General features: G+C 38.8%; 1 pseudogene; it reads left to right on the top strand.

Moving 5' to 3' along the window:
- The first annotated feature begins 3,399 nt into the window (after nt 1-3,399).
- LOC116157187 (large ribosomal subunit protein uL23-like) lies at nt 3,400-9,612 on the top strand (annotated as a pseudogene).
- Nucleotides 9,613-16,589: the final 6,977 nt, after the last annotated feature.

Here is a 16,589-nt window from a genome sequence, read left to right as displayed (position 1 = left end):
TTTTAAAAGTTGGCATACTCTAGGACTTGGTCCTCAATTTTTTTTCCTCCCCTTAGGAGTCTTTTATTATCTCAGCATAGCCTAACCTTTTCTGATTGCTCTTAGCTTAAATGTCTTTAGATATATCTATATAGTGGAATACTCTATGGTGGTGAAAAATGAAATGATTTCCAAATACATGTTTAAAAAAAAAAAGGAAAAGAAAATCACAGAATAATATAGTATGAGTCCAATAAAGGGTAAAACAAAAATAACCCATTATTCATGGGTACACATGTGGTAAAGCTGTAAGGAAATACAGGAAATGATTAGCATAGAATTCAGGATTATCTCACAGGAGTTTTAGAACTTACTAGTGATCTATTTTTACTCTAGATTGTTGGTATTTGAGGATTCACTTGCTTATTCTCTAAAATTTATGTACATGTTACATGAACTCTTGTCTACATAGCTCACAATTTTTAAAAATTAACAATTTTGTTTAACACAGATCTGAGGTAAAGTTAGAACTAAATATATGTTAGCTAATGTTTTACATTACGCTTGTTTATTAAACACATTTATTAAGCACCATCTGGGGGCAGGCTCTGTGATAAGCACCAGGGTTTTAAAAGCTCACTAAGATGTGCTTTGTCATTGAATTCCTTGTTCTGCACAGAGATAATCACATGTATTTTAAGTAAATACAATGTAGTTTGATAGGGTGCTTGTGCTTTTAGAGGAAAAAGTGAACTAACATCATTCTTTATGACAGCCACATGTATGTACTTGAGGTTGAAGAGGCTGAGACACAGAAAAAAAGTTTTAAAACAACCATACATTTTTCATTCTTTGATGATCATAATGACTGGGTTACATTAATTAGCTATTTGACTAAGATGCAAAATTGTGTTATAGGATGGGGACATCAACAACAATGTTGGGTTAAAGAATTCCGAAATTCTGCCTTTCCCTAAAAGAATAAAATGCCTCCAAAAACTGTCAAAATCAACTATTTCAGAACTCTTGAAACTAAAAGCTCACTGCGGTCTGATTATGCATATTAAAAAAAAAAAAAAACAGGCTGAATCTTGGTGAGAACAGCATGCTTTGTGGTATTTTAACTTAAGCTAGTCCTATACTTTGCTCCCAAATGCAGCAATAGGCTTGTAAATAACACCCCACATAGCTGGTACTGAAGAAAGCAGAATGGGCCGATTTTGTGAAGATTTTCCTTATTTGACCTGTTTCATGTCTTCCTGGAAGACCCATTTGAAAACCTTATTTTTATTTTGCCTAACTTGGAACTTGCCCAGTACCAAAGCCCCTACCCAGGGGGAGGGGCCAGTCAGGGGGAGGACATTTCCCTGCTGCCTGAAGTTGGGACCAATGATAGACTAAGGTAAAAGCTTGGGAAGAAAGGTTAGAAATGAGGTTCTTATAAGGGTTTTGAAAAACTCTGACATGTTCTTGGCAATCTAGAAGGCTAGGCACATGCCTGGGACTGTGCATGCTCAGGAAAGACCAGAAGACCCTAAGTTCTCACGTCTGGCTGACCTTGAGTCTTTGTGCAAGCAGGAAGTAAAGGCTGAAGGAAAGCTAGAAGCTGCCTCGCTGGAGGTTGAAGGCATGCCCTAACACACACAGAAAATCTCAGCAAAGGGGAGATTTTGGTTCCAGGCATTTAAGGAAATCTCTGTCCAATCATTAGCTGACAACTAAGCTAATGGACCACTTTAACTGGTCACACACAACAAAGTATAGATTTTACAGAATTAGTTTAGAGAAGTTACTGAAACACTCACAATAAAAATCACACAAACCGTGGGATAAGGTGAGAAAATCTGATTTCCCAGCACATCAGAATGGGCACATAATACTAAAAATGTCCACTTTTTAAGAAAAAATTGGCAAGTTCCCCAAAGTATGGACAATACATAGAAGAAAAAAAAAATCAGTCAGTAGAAGCTGTCCCTGAGGAAGCCCAGGTGTTGGACTTCCTAGACAGATTTTAAAACAGCTCTTCTAAATATGTTCAAGGACTGAAATTATAAGAACATTATCTCACCAAATAGAGAATATCACTAAAGCAGAAATTTCAAAATTTTTTATAAAGTTATAATCATAAAAATTACTAAGTTATTTTATAAAAATTGTAAAAAGTTTTCTGGAGTTGTAAAGTATAATAACTGAAACTTAAAGTTCTGTAGGAGTTCAGCAGCAGGTTCAAGCAGGCAGGAAAAGGAATCAGCAAATTTGAAGACAGGTCAATTGAGATTATCCAGTTTGAAGAACAGAAAGAAAAAGAATGAAAGAAAATAAACAGAACCTCAGAGACCTTTGGGGTATTATCAACAATCACACAAGTCTCAGAAGGAATAGAGAGGGAGAAAGAGGCCAAAAGAATATTTAAAGAAACTTTACAAATTTGATGGAAAACTTAATATACACACTCAAGAAATTCATTAAGCTCTATGTTGGATAAACTCAGAGATACACACGGAGACATATCACAATCAAAAGCCAAAGACTAAGCGAATCTTGAAAGCAACAAGAGAGAGAACTCGTTGTTTGTTAAGTATTCCTCAATAAGAATAACTTAACCTGTTTTCTCGTCAAGCTGTAGAGGCCAGAAAGCACTGGATGACATATTCTAAACAATGGAAGAACGACTGTTACGGTAGAATTCTATATCCAGCAAAACTGCCTGTGAAAATATAGGAGAGAGTAAGACATTTTCAGGTAACAACTATCACACCTGTCACAAATGAATGTTTTAGGAAGGATGCTTAAGGAATGTTTAAGTTGTTGAGGCTGAAATGAAAGGATAGTTGACAGTAACACATATTAGCAAAGAAATAAAGAATAGCAAGGAAATCAAAGACTTGGGCAACACTAGAAACCGGGAGGCCTAACAGACAACTACAGAACATTCCATCCAACAAGAGTCCAAGAGTCCTCTCAAGGGCATGTGCTCTCCAAGACAGAGCCCATATTAGGCCACAATACAAGTCTCAGTAAATTTAAAAAGATTAAAATGTATTCTCCAACCACAATGACATGAAGTTAGAAATCAGTAACAAGAAAATTTTGAAAATGAATAAATATGTGGAAATTAAACAATATACTCTTAATTAAATAACCAGTGGGTCTAAGAAGAAATAAAAAGGAGATTAGAGAAAAACTTGAGATATAAATTTTGGTGTAAAACAGCATACCAGTTCTTAATGGGTTGCAGCAAAAACAATGCTTAGAGGGAAATTTATAGTCTACATTAAAGAAGAAATAAATTAATAACCTAACTTTAAGCCTTAAAAATCTAGAAGAAAAAAAACACACAAAACTGAAAGCAAGAAGAAGGAAACAGTAAAGATTATAGCAGACATGGAGAAAATGCAGAACAGAAATACAAATGTTATTTCAGGAAATGAATGTGCTAGCCATTCTGTAATGCATGTAGAGAAGTGTTTGAGTACATGTGAAAAAGATGTTTTAAAAATTGTCTTACCTTTTCACGAAGATGGCGCCGAAAGCGAAGAAGGAAGCCACCGCCCCTCCCAAAGCCAAAGCCAAAGCAAAGGCTTTGAAGGACAAGAAAGCAGTGCTGAAAGGCGTCCACAGCCACATGAAAAAGAAGATCCAGACGTCACCCATGTTCCGATGGCCCAAAACACTGCGGCTCAGAAGCAGCCCAAATATCCTCGGAAGAGCGCCCCTCGGAGAGACAAGCTTGACCGCTATGCCATCATCGCGTTCCGCCTGACCACCGAGTCAGCTATGAAGAAGATAGAAGACAACACACTTGTGTTCGTTGTGGATGTCAAGGCCAACAAGCACCAGGTCAAACAGGCTGTGAAGAAGCTCTATGACATTGACTTGGCTAAAGTCAACACCCTGATCAGGCCTGATGGAGAGAAGAAGGCACATGTACGACTGGCTCCTGACTATGATGCTTTGGATGTTGCCAACAAACTTGGAATCATCTAAACTCAGTCCAGCTGGCTAATTCTAAATATAAAAATTTTCACTATAAAAAAAATTGTATCTTACACAGCATGTTGAGAGCAGTGTTATTTCTGAGAATGTATGTGCTGACCATTGTGTGATGCATGCAGACAGGTGTTTAAAGACATATATGTACGAAGATGTTTATAGGAGTGCTCCCTGCTTATCATGCTGAGAAGAATATTTCAGTCACTGGATGTGCTGACCATTCAGCATCACATGTAGAGAGGTGTTTAAATATGTATGTAAAAATATAAAGTAGGAATATAAGGAATAGAAAGGTTGGTTTTTTGAAAAGGGTATTTAAAATTGACTGACCTTTAGCTGGAGCAAGAAAAAAAAGACTCATATTGCTGAAATCAGGTATGAAAAGAGGGGACATTACTACTGACCTTACAGAAATAAAGATGCTAACAATACTACAGATAATGTAGATGAAATGGACAAATACCTAGAAAAACACAGACTATCTAAACTGACTCAAGAAGAAATAGAAAATCTGAATAGGCCTATAGCAAAGACACTGAGTCAGTAATCAAAAACGTCTAATTTTTAAAAAGCCCAGAAACAGATGTCTTCACTAGTGAATTCTACCAAGTATTTAAAGGATTAACACTAATCTTTATCAAGTTCTTCCAAAAAAAAAAAGAAGAAGAAGAGGAGGAGGGAACACGTCCCAACGTTCTAAGAGGCCAGTATTTGTTATTGGTATAATAAAGCCAGGAAAAGTAAAACTGCAGACCAGTATCCCTTGTGAATATTGACACAAAATCCTCAGTAAAATACTAACAGAAAGAATCTAGCAATATATTAAAGGATTATATGCTACAATTCAGTGGATTTCTTCCAGGAATGCAAGGTCAGTTTAACATAGAAAGCCAATCCATGTACTATACCGTATTAATATAATAAATGAAGAAAAAGAAATACATGATCACCTCAACAGATGCAGGAAAATTCAACACCCTTTCATTCTAAAATAAAAACACTCAACAAACTAGGAATAGAAGAGAATTTCTTCAAGTGACAAGACATTTATGAAACACACCACTAACAGTATGCTTAATGATAAAAAGCTAAAAACTTCTCGTGCTAAGACCATGAACAAGATAAGAATGTACACTCTTGCCACTTACATTCCACATTGTACCAGAAATTCTAGCCAGAGCAATTAGGTAAGGAAAAATTAATTAAAGGCACACAGGTTAGGAAGGAAGAAATAAAACTATGTCTATTTGCAGATGATTATGGTCAGATATATATAATACTGAAGAGTGAAAAAAAATCTCAAATTGTCAGAACTAATAATACAGCAACATGGCAATATGCAAGATCAATATGCAAAAGTGTTATATTTCTAAACATTAGCAATAAGCAATCTGAAATTAAAATTTTAAAAATTCCATTTATAGTGGCACCACAAAGAATAAAATACTTAGGGTTAGATTTAAGCAAGGAAATGAAATATTTTTCCACTGAAAACCGCAGAACACTATTGAAAGAAATTAAAGATGCCCTAAATAAATGGAAAGACATTTGATGTTCATGGATTGGAAGACTTAATATTGTTAAAATAGCAATATTCCCCCAAATTGATCTACAGCTGCAATGCAACCTCTGTCATAATGTCATTTGCCTTTTTTGTTTTGCAGAAATAGGCTGATCCTAAAATCCGTGTGGACATAGAGGGGACCATGAATAGTCAAAGCAGTCTTGAATCTTAACAATTTCAAAACTTTTTACAATCCCATGGTAATCAAAACAGTGTGATACAGGCATAAAGATAGTTCAGTTACATATAGTTCAATGTAATAAAATTTAGAGTTCATAAATATACTCATACCTCCATCGTCAACTGACTTTTTTACAAGGCTTCTGAGACCATTCAATAAGGAAAGAATAGATTTTTTAGCAAAAGGCACTGGAACAACTAGAAAACCACATGCAAAAGATTGAAGCTGGACCTATATTTCATACCATATACAGAAGTTAACTCAGAATTAAAATTTATCAAAATGTAAAAGCTAAAACTAAAACTCCCAGGAGGAAACATCAGTGTAAATCATTCTGGCCTTGCATTGAGCAACAAGTTTTTATCTTTTATACAACATGGATTTTTAAATAAAAATACAAGTACAGTGCAGGCACATAATCATATTGAATGCTTGCAGTAGATCAGTTTATTTTTTCTGATTAGTTAAGTATGCCATTAGCAATTATAAATAGGCCTACATACGGTTACTTTGGGGCTCTAGTTGTATTTAAGCACAACTGTCTTGAAAATACATATTTACTTCTCAGAATGTGCTTTTGGAGGCAATATAATCATGTATTTTTACAGATCTAAATATAAAATTACTATAAATTGGCTTAAGAAATGAATAATCATATTAATAACAGCACACTAATCTATCAAATGCCTCTAACATTAATGCCAGTGAATGTTAAAAATAAAAACCTTCCTAGCACTGATAATTTAATAGGTAAAAAGTAAATGGTGCTAAGCTTATAAAATGAGCTGAATTGGGGAAAAGTTTTGATTGAGTCAAAAATATCCTTATGAAATATTTTCTTGCTCTGAGGGAATGTATCAGTTTTGACAGTGTTTTGTCACTGTGTCACAGTGAAACAGTGGAAAGTCCAAGCCAACCTAGGGTTTTCAAACTTTATAGCTTTGCCACCAGGAAATTAATTTGAGTATTCTGTTAGTTCCATTAATGTCAAGATCTGAAATTCCCCTGAAGCAAGCATTAGTTTTTTGCCTACTGAATGCAAAATGGCAAGAAACAAGAGTGATTTTTCTCATGCAGGCCAGCATCGAGAGTTGGGTCTCCTGTGCTGAGATGGCAGGAGCCTTTCTAGGGGTAATCAAGCGTATGAGCCTAGCTTGCAGGATTCCGAGGAGCTGGCTGCTGCTGCTAGCCAGGCCTCCGGTGGAATATAAAATGGTAATGGGGATTGAACTGAGGTAGAAAAATGCACTTGCCTTAGCTGCCAAGTCTTAAAAAGGAAACCAGAGATTTGATTAATATTCCACAGACTTGCTGTATGTATTTAATAGCAGACCAGGAATCTTTCTTGCTTAAAAACTGCATTAGATCCTTTTCTTAACGAACATGTAACCAAAACAAGCATTCAAAAATGAGAAGGCTGTCATTAAAAATGAAAATAAACAACAAACACAAAAACACCATCTCAAGGTATCCTGCCTTCTTACTGAATCTTTCAAAGAAGAAAATCACTTATCTACTGAATAGTAACAGGTTAATGTAATGAATCATACAATAATAAGCCATAATGGAATGTGCAGAAACCAAAAAATGTGAAAATTCACTCAGGATTTACCGAAAGACTCTCTTTGCAAGTGGTAAATCATTAGCCATGTGTTGCTCTTGGTAACCGCAGGTCTCGGGAGATGGTGCCGAATTAGCATTGCTTCCTACTTTCTGTGTGTCATGATGGTGGGTTGAGGCTAGAGCCATCTCTGCCATTTATCAAATTCCCGTGTAAGTGGATACATTTCTGAATCTTTTTTGCATTCTTTTCATGGGTTTGTTTCTTCCTGCTCCAGTAACCAGTATGTCAATTATTATGGCTTTATAGTAAGTCTTGATATAAGGTAGGATGCTCCACTGTATTTTCTTCACCATAGAGTGCTTTGGGCATTCTTGGCTTTTTGCTATTACACTTAGATTTTAAAATCAGCTTATACTTCTTAAAGAGCAACTGGGAGTATGGTTGAGATTACTTTGAATCTATATATCAGTTTGGATAGAATTAATATCTTTATGATAGTAAATAATCCAACTCATGAATGTGTTGAGTTTTCCTAAGTCAGGGTAGTTTCAGTGTCCTTTAGAAAATTTTGAAATTTTCTCTGTACAAACTAAGAAAATGTTGGTATTTTTTCCCTAAGAAATTTACAGTTCTTATTTATAGTGTAAATGGTATCTATTTTAAGTTACATTTTTAAATTATTGGCTGCAATATATAGAAATGGAATTGATTTTTGTATGTTGGTTATATTCGATCCAAGCACCTAACTCATTTACTTTCAGTGATTTTGCCTTAGGTTTTCTGTATAGATATTTATATTATTTGAGATTAGATGACAGTTTTGTTTCTTTCTTTGCAATCTACATACCCTTTATTTCTTTTTCTTGCTTTAATATGCTGACTAGGACCTCCAGCACAATGTAACAGCAATGATAATGGACACTTTTCTTAATTCCAGTTTTAAGATAATGCTCATAATATCTCACCATTAAGAATTACGTTTGCTGTAGGTTTTCAGTTGATTAATCAGAGAGAAAATTCTTTATATTCGTAATTATTAATGTTCTAGTTATTAATTATGAAAAAGTGTTGAATTTTATTAAATGACTTTCAGAATCTATTGAGATGTGCATATGGCTTTTTTTCTTTTATTTGTTAATGTGATAAACAACATCTATAGTTCTTCTGATGCTAAACCACTCTTGCATTCCTGGGATAATTCTAAATTGATCATATTATTTTATCTTTTTGTATAAACCGCTGGATTTAGTTTTATTTATTTTTGTATATTGACAAGTGACCTTGCTCAATTTACCAATTCTAAACTTTAAATCTAGATTTTTTGTGAACTTTATAGATTCCACACATAGTCTGTGATTAATGACAGTTTTATTTCTTCTTTTTATCCTTTCTAGCTCTGTGACCCTGTATAATGTTCAACCAGTACAATGTTAAAGTTTTGAAAAGAAGTGGTAAGAGTGATCACTCTTGTCTTTTTTCCAAAATGTGGGGAAGGAGGGAAAGTTTTCACTAGGTAGATATTTTATAGATAAGCTTTATCAAACTAAGTTTCCTTCTGTTTTGTTATAATTATTTTATATCATGAATGAATATTAAATTTTATCAAAAATGTTTTCTATATCTATTTAGATAGCCATATGGTACCCCCCCCCCATTATTTACTTAATGTGGAGAATTTAAAATGTCAATACAACCTTGCATTCCTGTAATAAACCCAGTGGTCATAATGTACAATCTCTTTTTATCTATCTCTTGATTTGATATATTAATATCCTATTTAGAATTTTTGCATCTATCTTCATGAGAGAAATTGCTCTGTAATTTTCCTTTTTAAAATGTCCTTGTCAAGTTTTGGTAACAAGGTTGTACTAAACTCATAAAACAAAGTGGAACATATTCTCCCTTCTTCTTTTGTCTGGAATATTTTGTGTAAGTTTGTTGTTGTTACTTCTTCCTCAGATGTTTAGAAGAATTCTAAGTGAAGCTAACTTACCTGGAGATGTCTTTGTGGGAAGGTTTTAAATTACAGATTCAACTTTTAAATAGATATAGGACTATTCATATGGTCCACTTCCTCTTGTGTCAGTTTTGATCAATTCTATTTTTCAAGGTATACATCCATTTCATCTAAATTTATTGTCATCTTTTTAAATGTCTGTGGACCTAGTATTAGTAATTTGTGTTTTCTTTCTTTTTTGTTTGTTAATCTTGCTAAGAGTTTTAGGCTTTGCTAGTCTTTTCAAAGAACCTGTTTTTGACATGATTATCTTCATTTTATGTTTATTCTCTATTTCATTGATTTTTTTCCCTCTATCTGTATCATTTCTTTCTTTCTACATTCTTGGTATTTTATTTGCTCTTCTTTTTCTTCCTTCTTGAAGTAAAGTTTATATCATCTTTTTTTAGACTTTCTTCTTTTGTAATATATTCATTTTAATATGTTCATCTGTATTTCCATCTAACACAAACTTACCTATATCCATAACTTTTTATGTCATATTTTTAGTATCTTTCATTTCAAAGTATTTTCTAATTTCCATTGTGATTTCTTCTTTGGCTTAGGGATTATTTAGAAATATGTTTCCAAATACATTAGATTTCCTAGTTATCTTTTTATTATTAATTTGGAGCTTAATTCCACTGTACCCAGAAAATATATATTGTATATCAGTCCTTTTCTACTTGTTTGTAGTTACTTTAGGTTCTAGCATGTGATCTATTTAAGTGAATGATATCCCCTGTGTCCTTGAAGATGATGTGTTCTATGGTTATTGGGTGCAGTGTTCTACATGTGTTAAAAGGATAAACATTGTTAGTCTTGTCAGATCATCTATAGTCCTGATTTTTGACCTAAGGTTGTATCAGCTTCTGAGATTTTTTTTTTAATTTTAACTATGATTATGGATTGGCTTATAATTCTTAGTTTTGTCAGTTTGTGCTTTATATGTTTTGACGCCATTTCTAGATATTTAAATTTTATTCATTATAATTTTTTTTCTTTGAACCATTAATTACTTAGAAATATGTTATTTGCATTTTTGCTCTTAAAATTTTTAGCAAGGGAATTAAGCAATAAAATTTATTTTTATTTTTATTTTATTTTATTCTTTTAGAAAGAATAATTGATGATGAGGTAGATTTCTTTCTGCCGTGCTCCTTTGACGTACCACTCTTTGTGTTCTACTCCACGGTTATAAAAATGAACTACCAATTAAGCTGATGTATAAACTAGTGGCAGCATCAGTCACTTTGATCCCACAATAAATTAAGTAAATCCTCACTTTTGTATTTTCCACTTCTGTCCTTCTCTCTCAAACCCTGGGTTGGGTGACTTGGATTCTGTTGGCTCTTACTGATTTTTGAATACCAGCCTATGACTTTAATCTCTAAGACATCTTGGTGTCTTATATACTGGAGGTAATCTGATTTTATTAACCAAAATGACCTTATCTCACAGTGAGCTATGTTACATAACCACGTTAACAAGTGTAAGCAGGTAAGTCACTTTGATTTCCAGCTCCCAGGTGTTTGAGGTGGTAAAAGGTGAACCCTTTTTATCACTGAACATGGCAACATTCGTTCTAGATAGTTTCTTGAACAAAATAAGGAGGCAGTTTTCTTGCTTGGTGGACATTCTGCTGTTTATAAAACTATCCATAATCTGAAGCATAAACTTAAACTGAGTTTCACATTAGTTTATATCCAGTAGCTTCTGAGAATTTTTCATGGAATTTTGGTGGTCGGCAAAGAAATTATTGGAATGAAAATATCACAGCTTCTGTGCTGGGTGCAGACACTTGCTGAGTGTGATGAAGGAGTTACTCTCTAACTGAGCACATGTTCTGAGCAATTAGGCCAAGTGCCAAAACCATTAGGGCTCAAATGCCAAGTGCCTGGAGGGAGAGTTCTGTTTCAGGGTTTAGCAACCAACCCCTGGCTCACTCACCAGAGGGTGGCACTCCAGACTTCCTGGTCGCTGTGCCAGCCTGGCTGAGAATTGGCAGCTGCCTCCCGGCCACCACCGGCTTCTAGACACTCTCCCCCGTGCTGCCTCTGTCCCCACTCTTCCTGCCCATCTGCCCTCCACCTGCCTGCCACTGGAGTGGTGGGTGCACAGTTGGAGGCACCTTACAAGTTGACTCATGACACCAGCTGACACATTGCGTTCACCTTTCCTGTGCCTCCATCTCCCCGAGCCTCTTCTCCAGCTTGGCAGCTCGCAGGGAGAGGACTGCCAATTCCTGTTTCATAACATTTCAAGGGCTCCATTCTGAGGCTTCTGGAGTATTCTGGCACTCAAGGAAACTGCGCACGGGGTGCGAGAGGGACAGCCACACAGGGGATTGAGGACATCCAGGCACCCCTGGCCTGTACCCAGAAAAACCTGGGGAAACAGGGAACAAGAGTAGCCTTTGTAACTCCTAAATTTTATCAAGATGAGCTGAAATCTGGTTCTGTCTCTTCCCCATCCTGCCCTGTCTCACAATACACCCTCCCCAAACCAAAAAAAAAAAAAAAAAAAAAAACCAGAGCAGTGCAATTTCTTAACAATTTGACTTTTATCCAGAACTGAGGCTCTTTATTTGTTAGAGCTAAGCACTTGGTCCAAGATTTTCTAATTCTTTCTGTGGGAACTTGAATCAGCACCCCCTCCTCAAGCCCCCACAGAAGAAGCAGATGGGGATCTTGGCGAGGTTCTGAAGTCCAGGACTTGGACAGGTTGAGAGTCCTATTTGCCAGGCTGAATTGCTTGTAATTAAAAAGCTTATCCTCCTCCTTTTTTGCACTTCTGAACTTATCTGAGGAATCAAGAGAGTATTTAATCATGCATAGAAACAAATCTGCATTAGAAGTCAAGGGCTTACCAGCAGAGGTGAGTCACGCAGGCTGATGAGGGCGATGGGCCACCGTCAGCGTTCTCGGCACGGGGTAGGGCTGGGGCTTGCAAGCCTTCTCTCTCCCCTTCCTCCTCTGTTTGTCGTCTCCCATCCTTTGCCTAAGCTACGCCTATGCCGAACGCTCATGGACTGTGGGATTCTGCAGCAGGTTTGGGGTCTTATTAGAGGCCCTTACTGACACCATATTGTTAATGTTTATCTTCTTTCTAATACTGAAAAGAAAATCACTCATTAGTCTCGACATTTTTTGTGTGAGCGTTCTGAGACAAAACTTAACTTTGCACCTATGTTGTGCTGATTGCCAGACTGAGTGTCTGTTAGAAACTTAAGAACAAAGTGAGGCATGATCACTTGTGGCTCTTGGGATAATAAACTCAGAGTTACTTTCAGGAATACCTGTTTTTTTTTTTTTTTTTCTTTAAAATGTTCCAGAAGAGGTGAGAAGCTGGGGTCTTCTCCCTTTAGGAAGGAACTCTTGAACGGGGCATTTAGGTTTGGAGGGTGGAAATGGAAGCACTGAGGTTGGTGCACCAGCTGGGAGGCAGGAAAAGCGCTGTTGCCCTGTGTGTTAATGGGGAGAGCATCTCCTGGTCTAGCTGGAGCCTGGTCGTGTGCACACTTCAGGGGAGGAGGGGAAGGTGTCACTTGTAGGGGCTTCCTTACAGGCTGGCTTCTTGGGAGTGTTCCCCCCTGTGGTCACTCTCTGATCCTCAGAATCAATCCCTGTTGCACAGGCAGACAGCTCCCAACTTCCCCTCTGAATTCAGCCACGAAGGCATGAAAAGTGCCAGTTGTATAGCTTGCTTGGTAGCCATGCCGGGACGAACCCTGAAGGCAGTGGAAGGACAGGGACCTTTCCTATACAAGACTAGAGCTTTATCTTCCAAAATGGAGACGCATCAGTGGGAGATGAGACCTGGGTACCACTAGTCAGTCCCAGTTCTGAGCCATCACTGTGCAGAGCAGCCTTGCGCTGCAGCTAACCCATCCTTCAGGGGACTCCACGTCCCCAAGGGCTCCTCCAACCCAAAGGCACAGGTAGGCACTCCCAGATCACTCCCACTCACATTCATTTATGCCATTTTATTTTTTTCTGGCAGTTTAACACATGTGTGCCTGTCTTCCTCCTTCACACCCAGGCACAATGAGATTTAGTAACTCATTTTAATGAGGCAATTATATTTTACCTCTATTTTGTGCAATTATCCACTCACTTAAATTGCCTCAGCGGGAGAGCCTGGTGTGGATGTCCCACTGGCCCCCGGGGGCAGCTGGGTGGCTGGGCTTCTGAGCACTGGAACAGGACACCCCTACTGCCCCTGCTGCTCTCCAAAGGTGGCCTAGTGCTGCCACAGGGAAGGGACAGTGGCCGTTTCTGGCCCACCCAGTGGAGCTCTTGATTGCTGTGGGTGGCCTAGATCTTTCTCATCTGCTTTGCTGTGCTGGCGGGCTTGTTTATCCAGGCCCCAGAGCGCCAAGTACCCTTCTAGCTTTCTGGCCCTTCCAGGGCCAGAAAAACAGACTTGGATTATCAGGGCCATACATCTTGGTCTGGTGTTTTTTTCCTACAGTCATCTAGGCTTTAGGTACCCAGGGGTGGGGTGGAAGGCGGAGGCTCCTGTGTGCCCAGCCTACCTTTGCTGGTGAGTCCTAGCGTTAACTTTTAAAAAGGTTTTACTTATGTGATGTCTACTTTGTTCAAAGTAAAATATGGCAGCAAGACGCGTAACAAAGCAGTGACCGTGGACTTAGCACCCAACTTAATAACTAGAACGTTCCCAATACTTCTGCATCCAGCGTGGCTGCTTATTCCAGCCTCACCTACCCTTAAAGGGAGCTGTTTGCTTAGATTTTGTTGCTACCTTTCACTTGATTTTTTAAGTTTTATCACCTATATATCTTCATTTGTTATTTGTTAGCTTTGCTTACTTTGAGTTTTACTGAAGTGGTGTCATTCCATAGGTGGCCCTTCCGTAACTCACACTTCTCCACATAGTGTAATGTTTAAAATCATCTTTGCAACTCCATCAAGTCGCAATTCTTTTACATGCACTGTTGTTTAACGTCCCAGTGTGAGACGAGTTATTTGTTCATCCTCCTGTCCAATGAGCTTTTGCTTTTCTAGATTTTGTTTGTGTTTTGTTTTGCATTGTGAACGGTGGTTCCCTAACATTCCTGTGTACGCATACCAGTGCAAGTGCATGAGAATTTCTCTATCTTGGAGCGGAATTTCTGGATTGTAGAGCATGCAAACGTTCAAGATTATAAGAGAGTGCCAAATTGCTTTCCAAAATGGTTGAGCCAGCTTCCCTGCAGCCAGGCAGTATCTTTTGCAATTTTCCAGGTTCCCAACTGTCTATGTCCAATGTGACATAATAGTTAAGAGCATTTTTTAGATATGAATTCCAGACGTTGGCTGCGGGACCTTCGAAAAATGAGTTGCTCTCTCTAAACCTCAGTTATCTCATCTGCAAAGTGGGGAACTACTTGAGTACAGTATCTAATATCTGTGAACTGAGGTCCAAGTCTTCTGTCACCGGATCCAGTGCCTTCCCCACTGCCTCACCATGCCTTACTGTGTAATGCTCCACAGTGTGTTTATTCATTTTTCCTTTCTATATTATTTAATCCACTTGATTATATTAAAACAAAAAAGAAATCCATTTGTGTCTCCAGAGGGGGCTATAGCCATTAGCCAGAATACTGAACAAAGTTTGCTGTCAAATTTGATGGTTCAAGAATTAATTCTAAAATGCTTATTCCTAATGAAAAAGGCTTAAGATCACGGGCGTTAATTTCTCCCAGTTAGGTTTTAATTACTGAAAAGTTTGGTGACAATCGAAGCGTGTAGTTCCTGCAACTTCATTGCTGGGAGGCTTTTTTACAAGAATTTCCACTGCCTTGCTGTCTTCGCCTCTTGTTTCTACAAGACCTCACTTGATAATGTTAATCATCTTTTCAATGTTCACTGTCACCAAAACAAAACAAAACAAAACCCTCTGTGTTCTCTGGGGCTCAGGCATTGGCTGCACCTCATGTCATCTGTAGCTGCGGCTCTGACAGTGCGGGCCGAGCTGTGGCTCTGCTGCAGGCCCCACCACCCACGTGGGCGAGCGAGAGGATGGCCCTGCCACTGCTTGTGGCGCTCCAGACAAGGCTGAGGGACAAGACCCACCCCGATTCCCAGTGACTCAGGGCCCATCCTGCCCTCGGACTCTCACTCGGCAGGTCACAGATCCAGTAGTCTCTCTGGCTTACTTCCCACAGGTGCTGAAAGGCACTCGCCCTGCAGGTCACCTTGCTTCTCTGTACATCGCCTTGATGTCGAGCAAGATCAGCCAGGTGTGTTTGTGCCGGCGGCATCCAGATGGAGGTATAGTCGGGGGTGAGCCTTGGCCTTGCCCCGGGTCTCCCCAGCGAGACCCTGCCCTGCTGTCGGTCCTGTTGCACGGTCATGACAGCGAGCTGTGACTGGGCGCTGGAGCACGGAGTTGAGGAAGTGTGTTGGCCCGGGTTTTGGTCTCTGCAGGACAGTCCCCATTTGTGCCCTGATTTGGGCTGTTCTCTTGGGGGAGTAAACACAACGTCACCAGCCCTTTCCTTCCTTATAGACATGGTTCTTGCCCTCAGGGAGCTTGTGGTCTTTACTTCCTCAGCTCTCTGCTGTTTGAGGGCAGGAGTTGGGCCTCACGTTGGGTTTGTTGCAGGGACACCAGCCCCTGAATAGTTGAACTGACTTGGTCACTGAATGTCAGAGGAGTTCTCAATAAACACCTGAAACAGACTTTTCTAAAGTTGCTCCCCGGCACTGTGGAGTCACACCATTTATCACCTATTTCCTGGCTCGGGGACCCTTCTCCCACTCCCCTTGTTGGCCTGAGATCTCAGTTCTTGACCTCTTACGGATGGTTCCGTACTTGACCCCCCATTACCGTCCCTTTAGAAAACAGAAAAATGTCCCTCTTCCAATTATCTTGGGCCCCCTTGCCCCTGTTGAGGAACTGAAGGGTTTTCCAAAGCATCCGTGTTCGTGAGGCGGCTTCCCCCAGTGGCAGAGCGAGGATCAAAGCCAATTCTGCCCCTCTCTGCTCTTCTTACCTCTCCACTCTTCCTCCATCCTCACTACAGGAAGGGAAAAATAGCAAATCTGTCTCCAAGGCAACCAGAGGAAGGAGACTGGTCTTCCCAGGGTGCAGCTCATTTGGGATATTTATATATACTTGTTTCTTGGGACGAGTCTTTGGGCCCGGGTTGCAGCGGCACAGAGCACTTTCCAAATGGACTTCCCTGGCTGTCTGAAGGGACAGAGCTTCGTGTGATCTGGAACCCCTGACTGTGAGAGCCTTGCGCCCTGGAGCTTGCTTAGGAGGTTTCTGACAGAAAAAGAGAAAGATTTTTATGCCATTTATA

The sequence above is a fragment of the Camelus dromedarius genome, chromosome 13, assembly GCF_036321535.1.
Source record: "Camelus dromedarius isolate mCamDro1 chromosome 13, mCamDro1.pat, whole genome shotgun sequence".
Classification (NCBI taxonomy): Eukaryota; Metazoa; Chordata; class Mammalia; order Artiodactyla; family Camelidae; genus Camelus; species Camelus dromedarius.
Note: the sequence above shows the minus strand (reverse complement) of the source record. Positions and strands in the feature narration are given on the sequence as shown.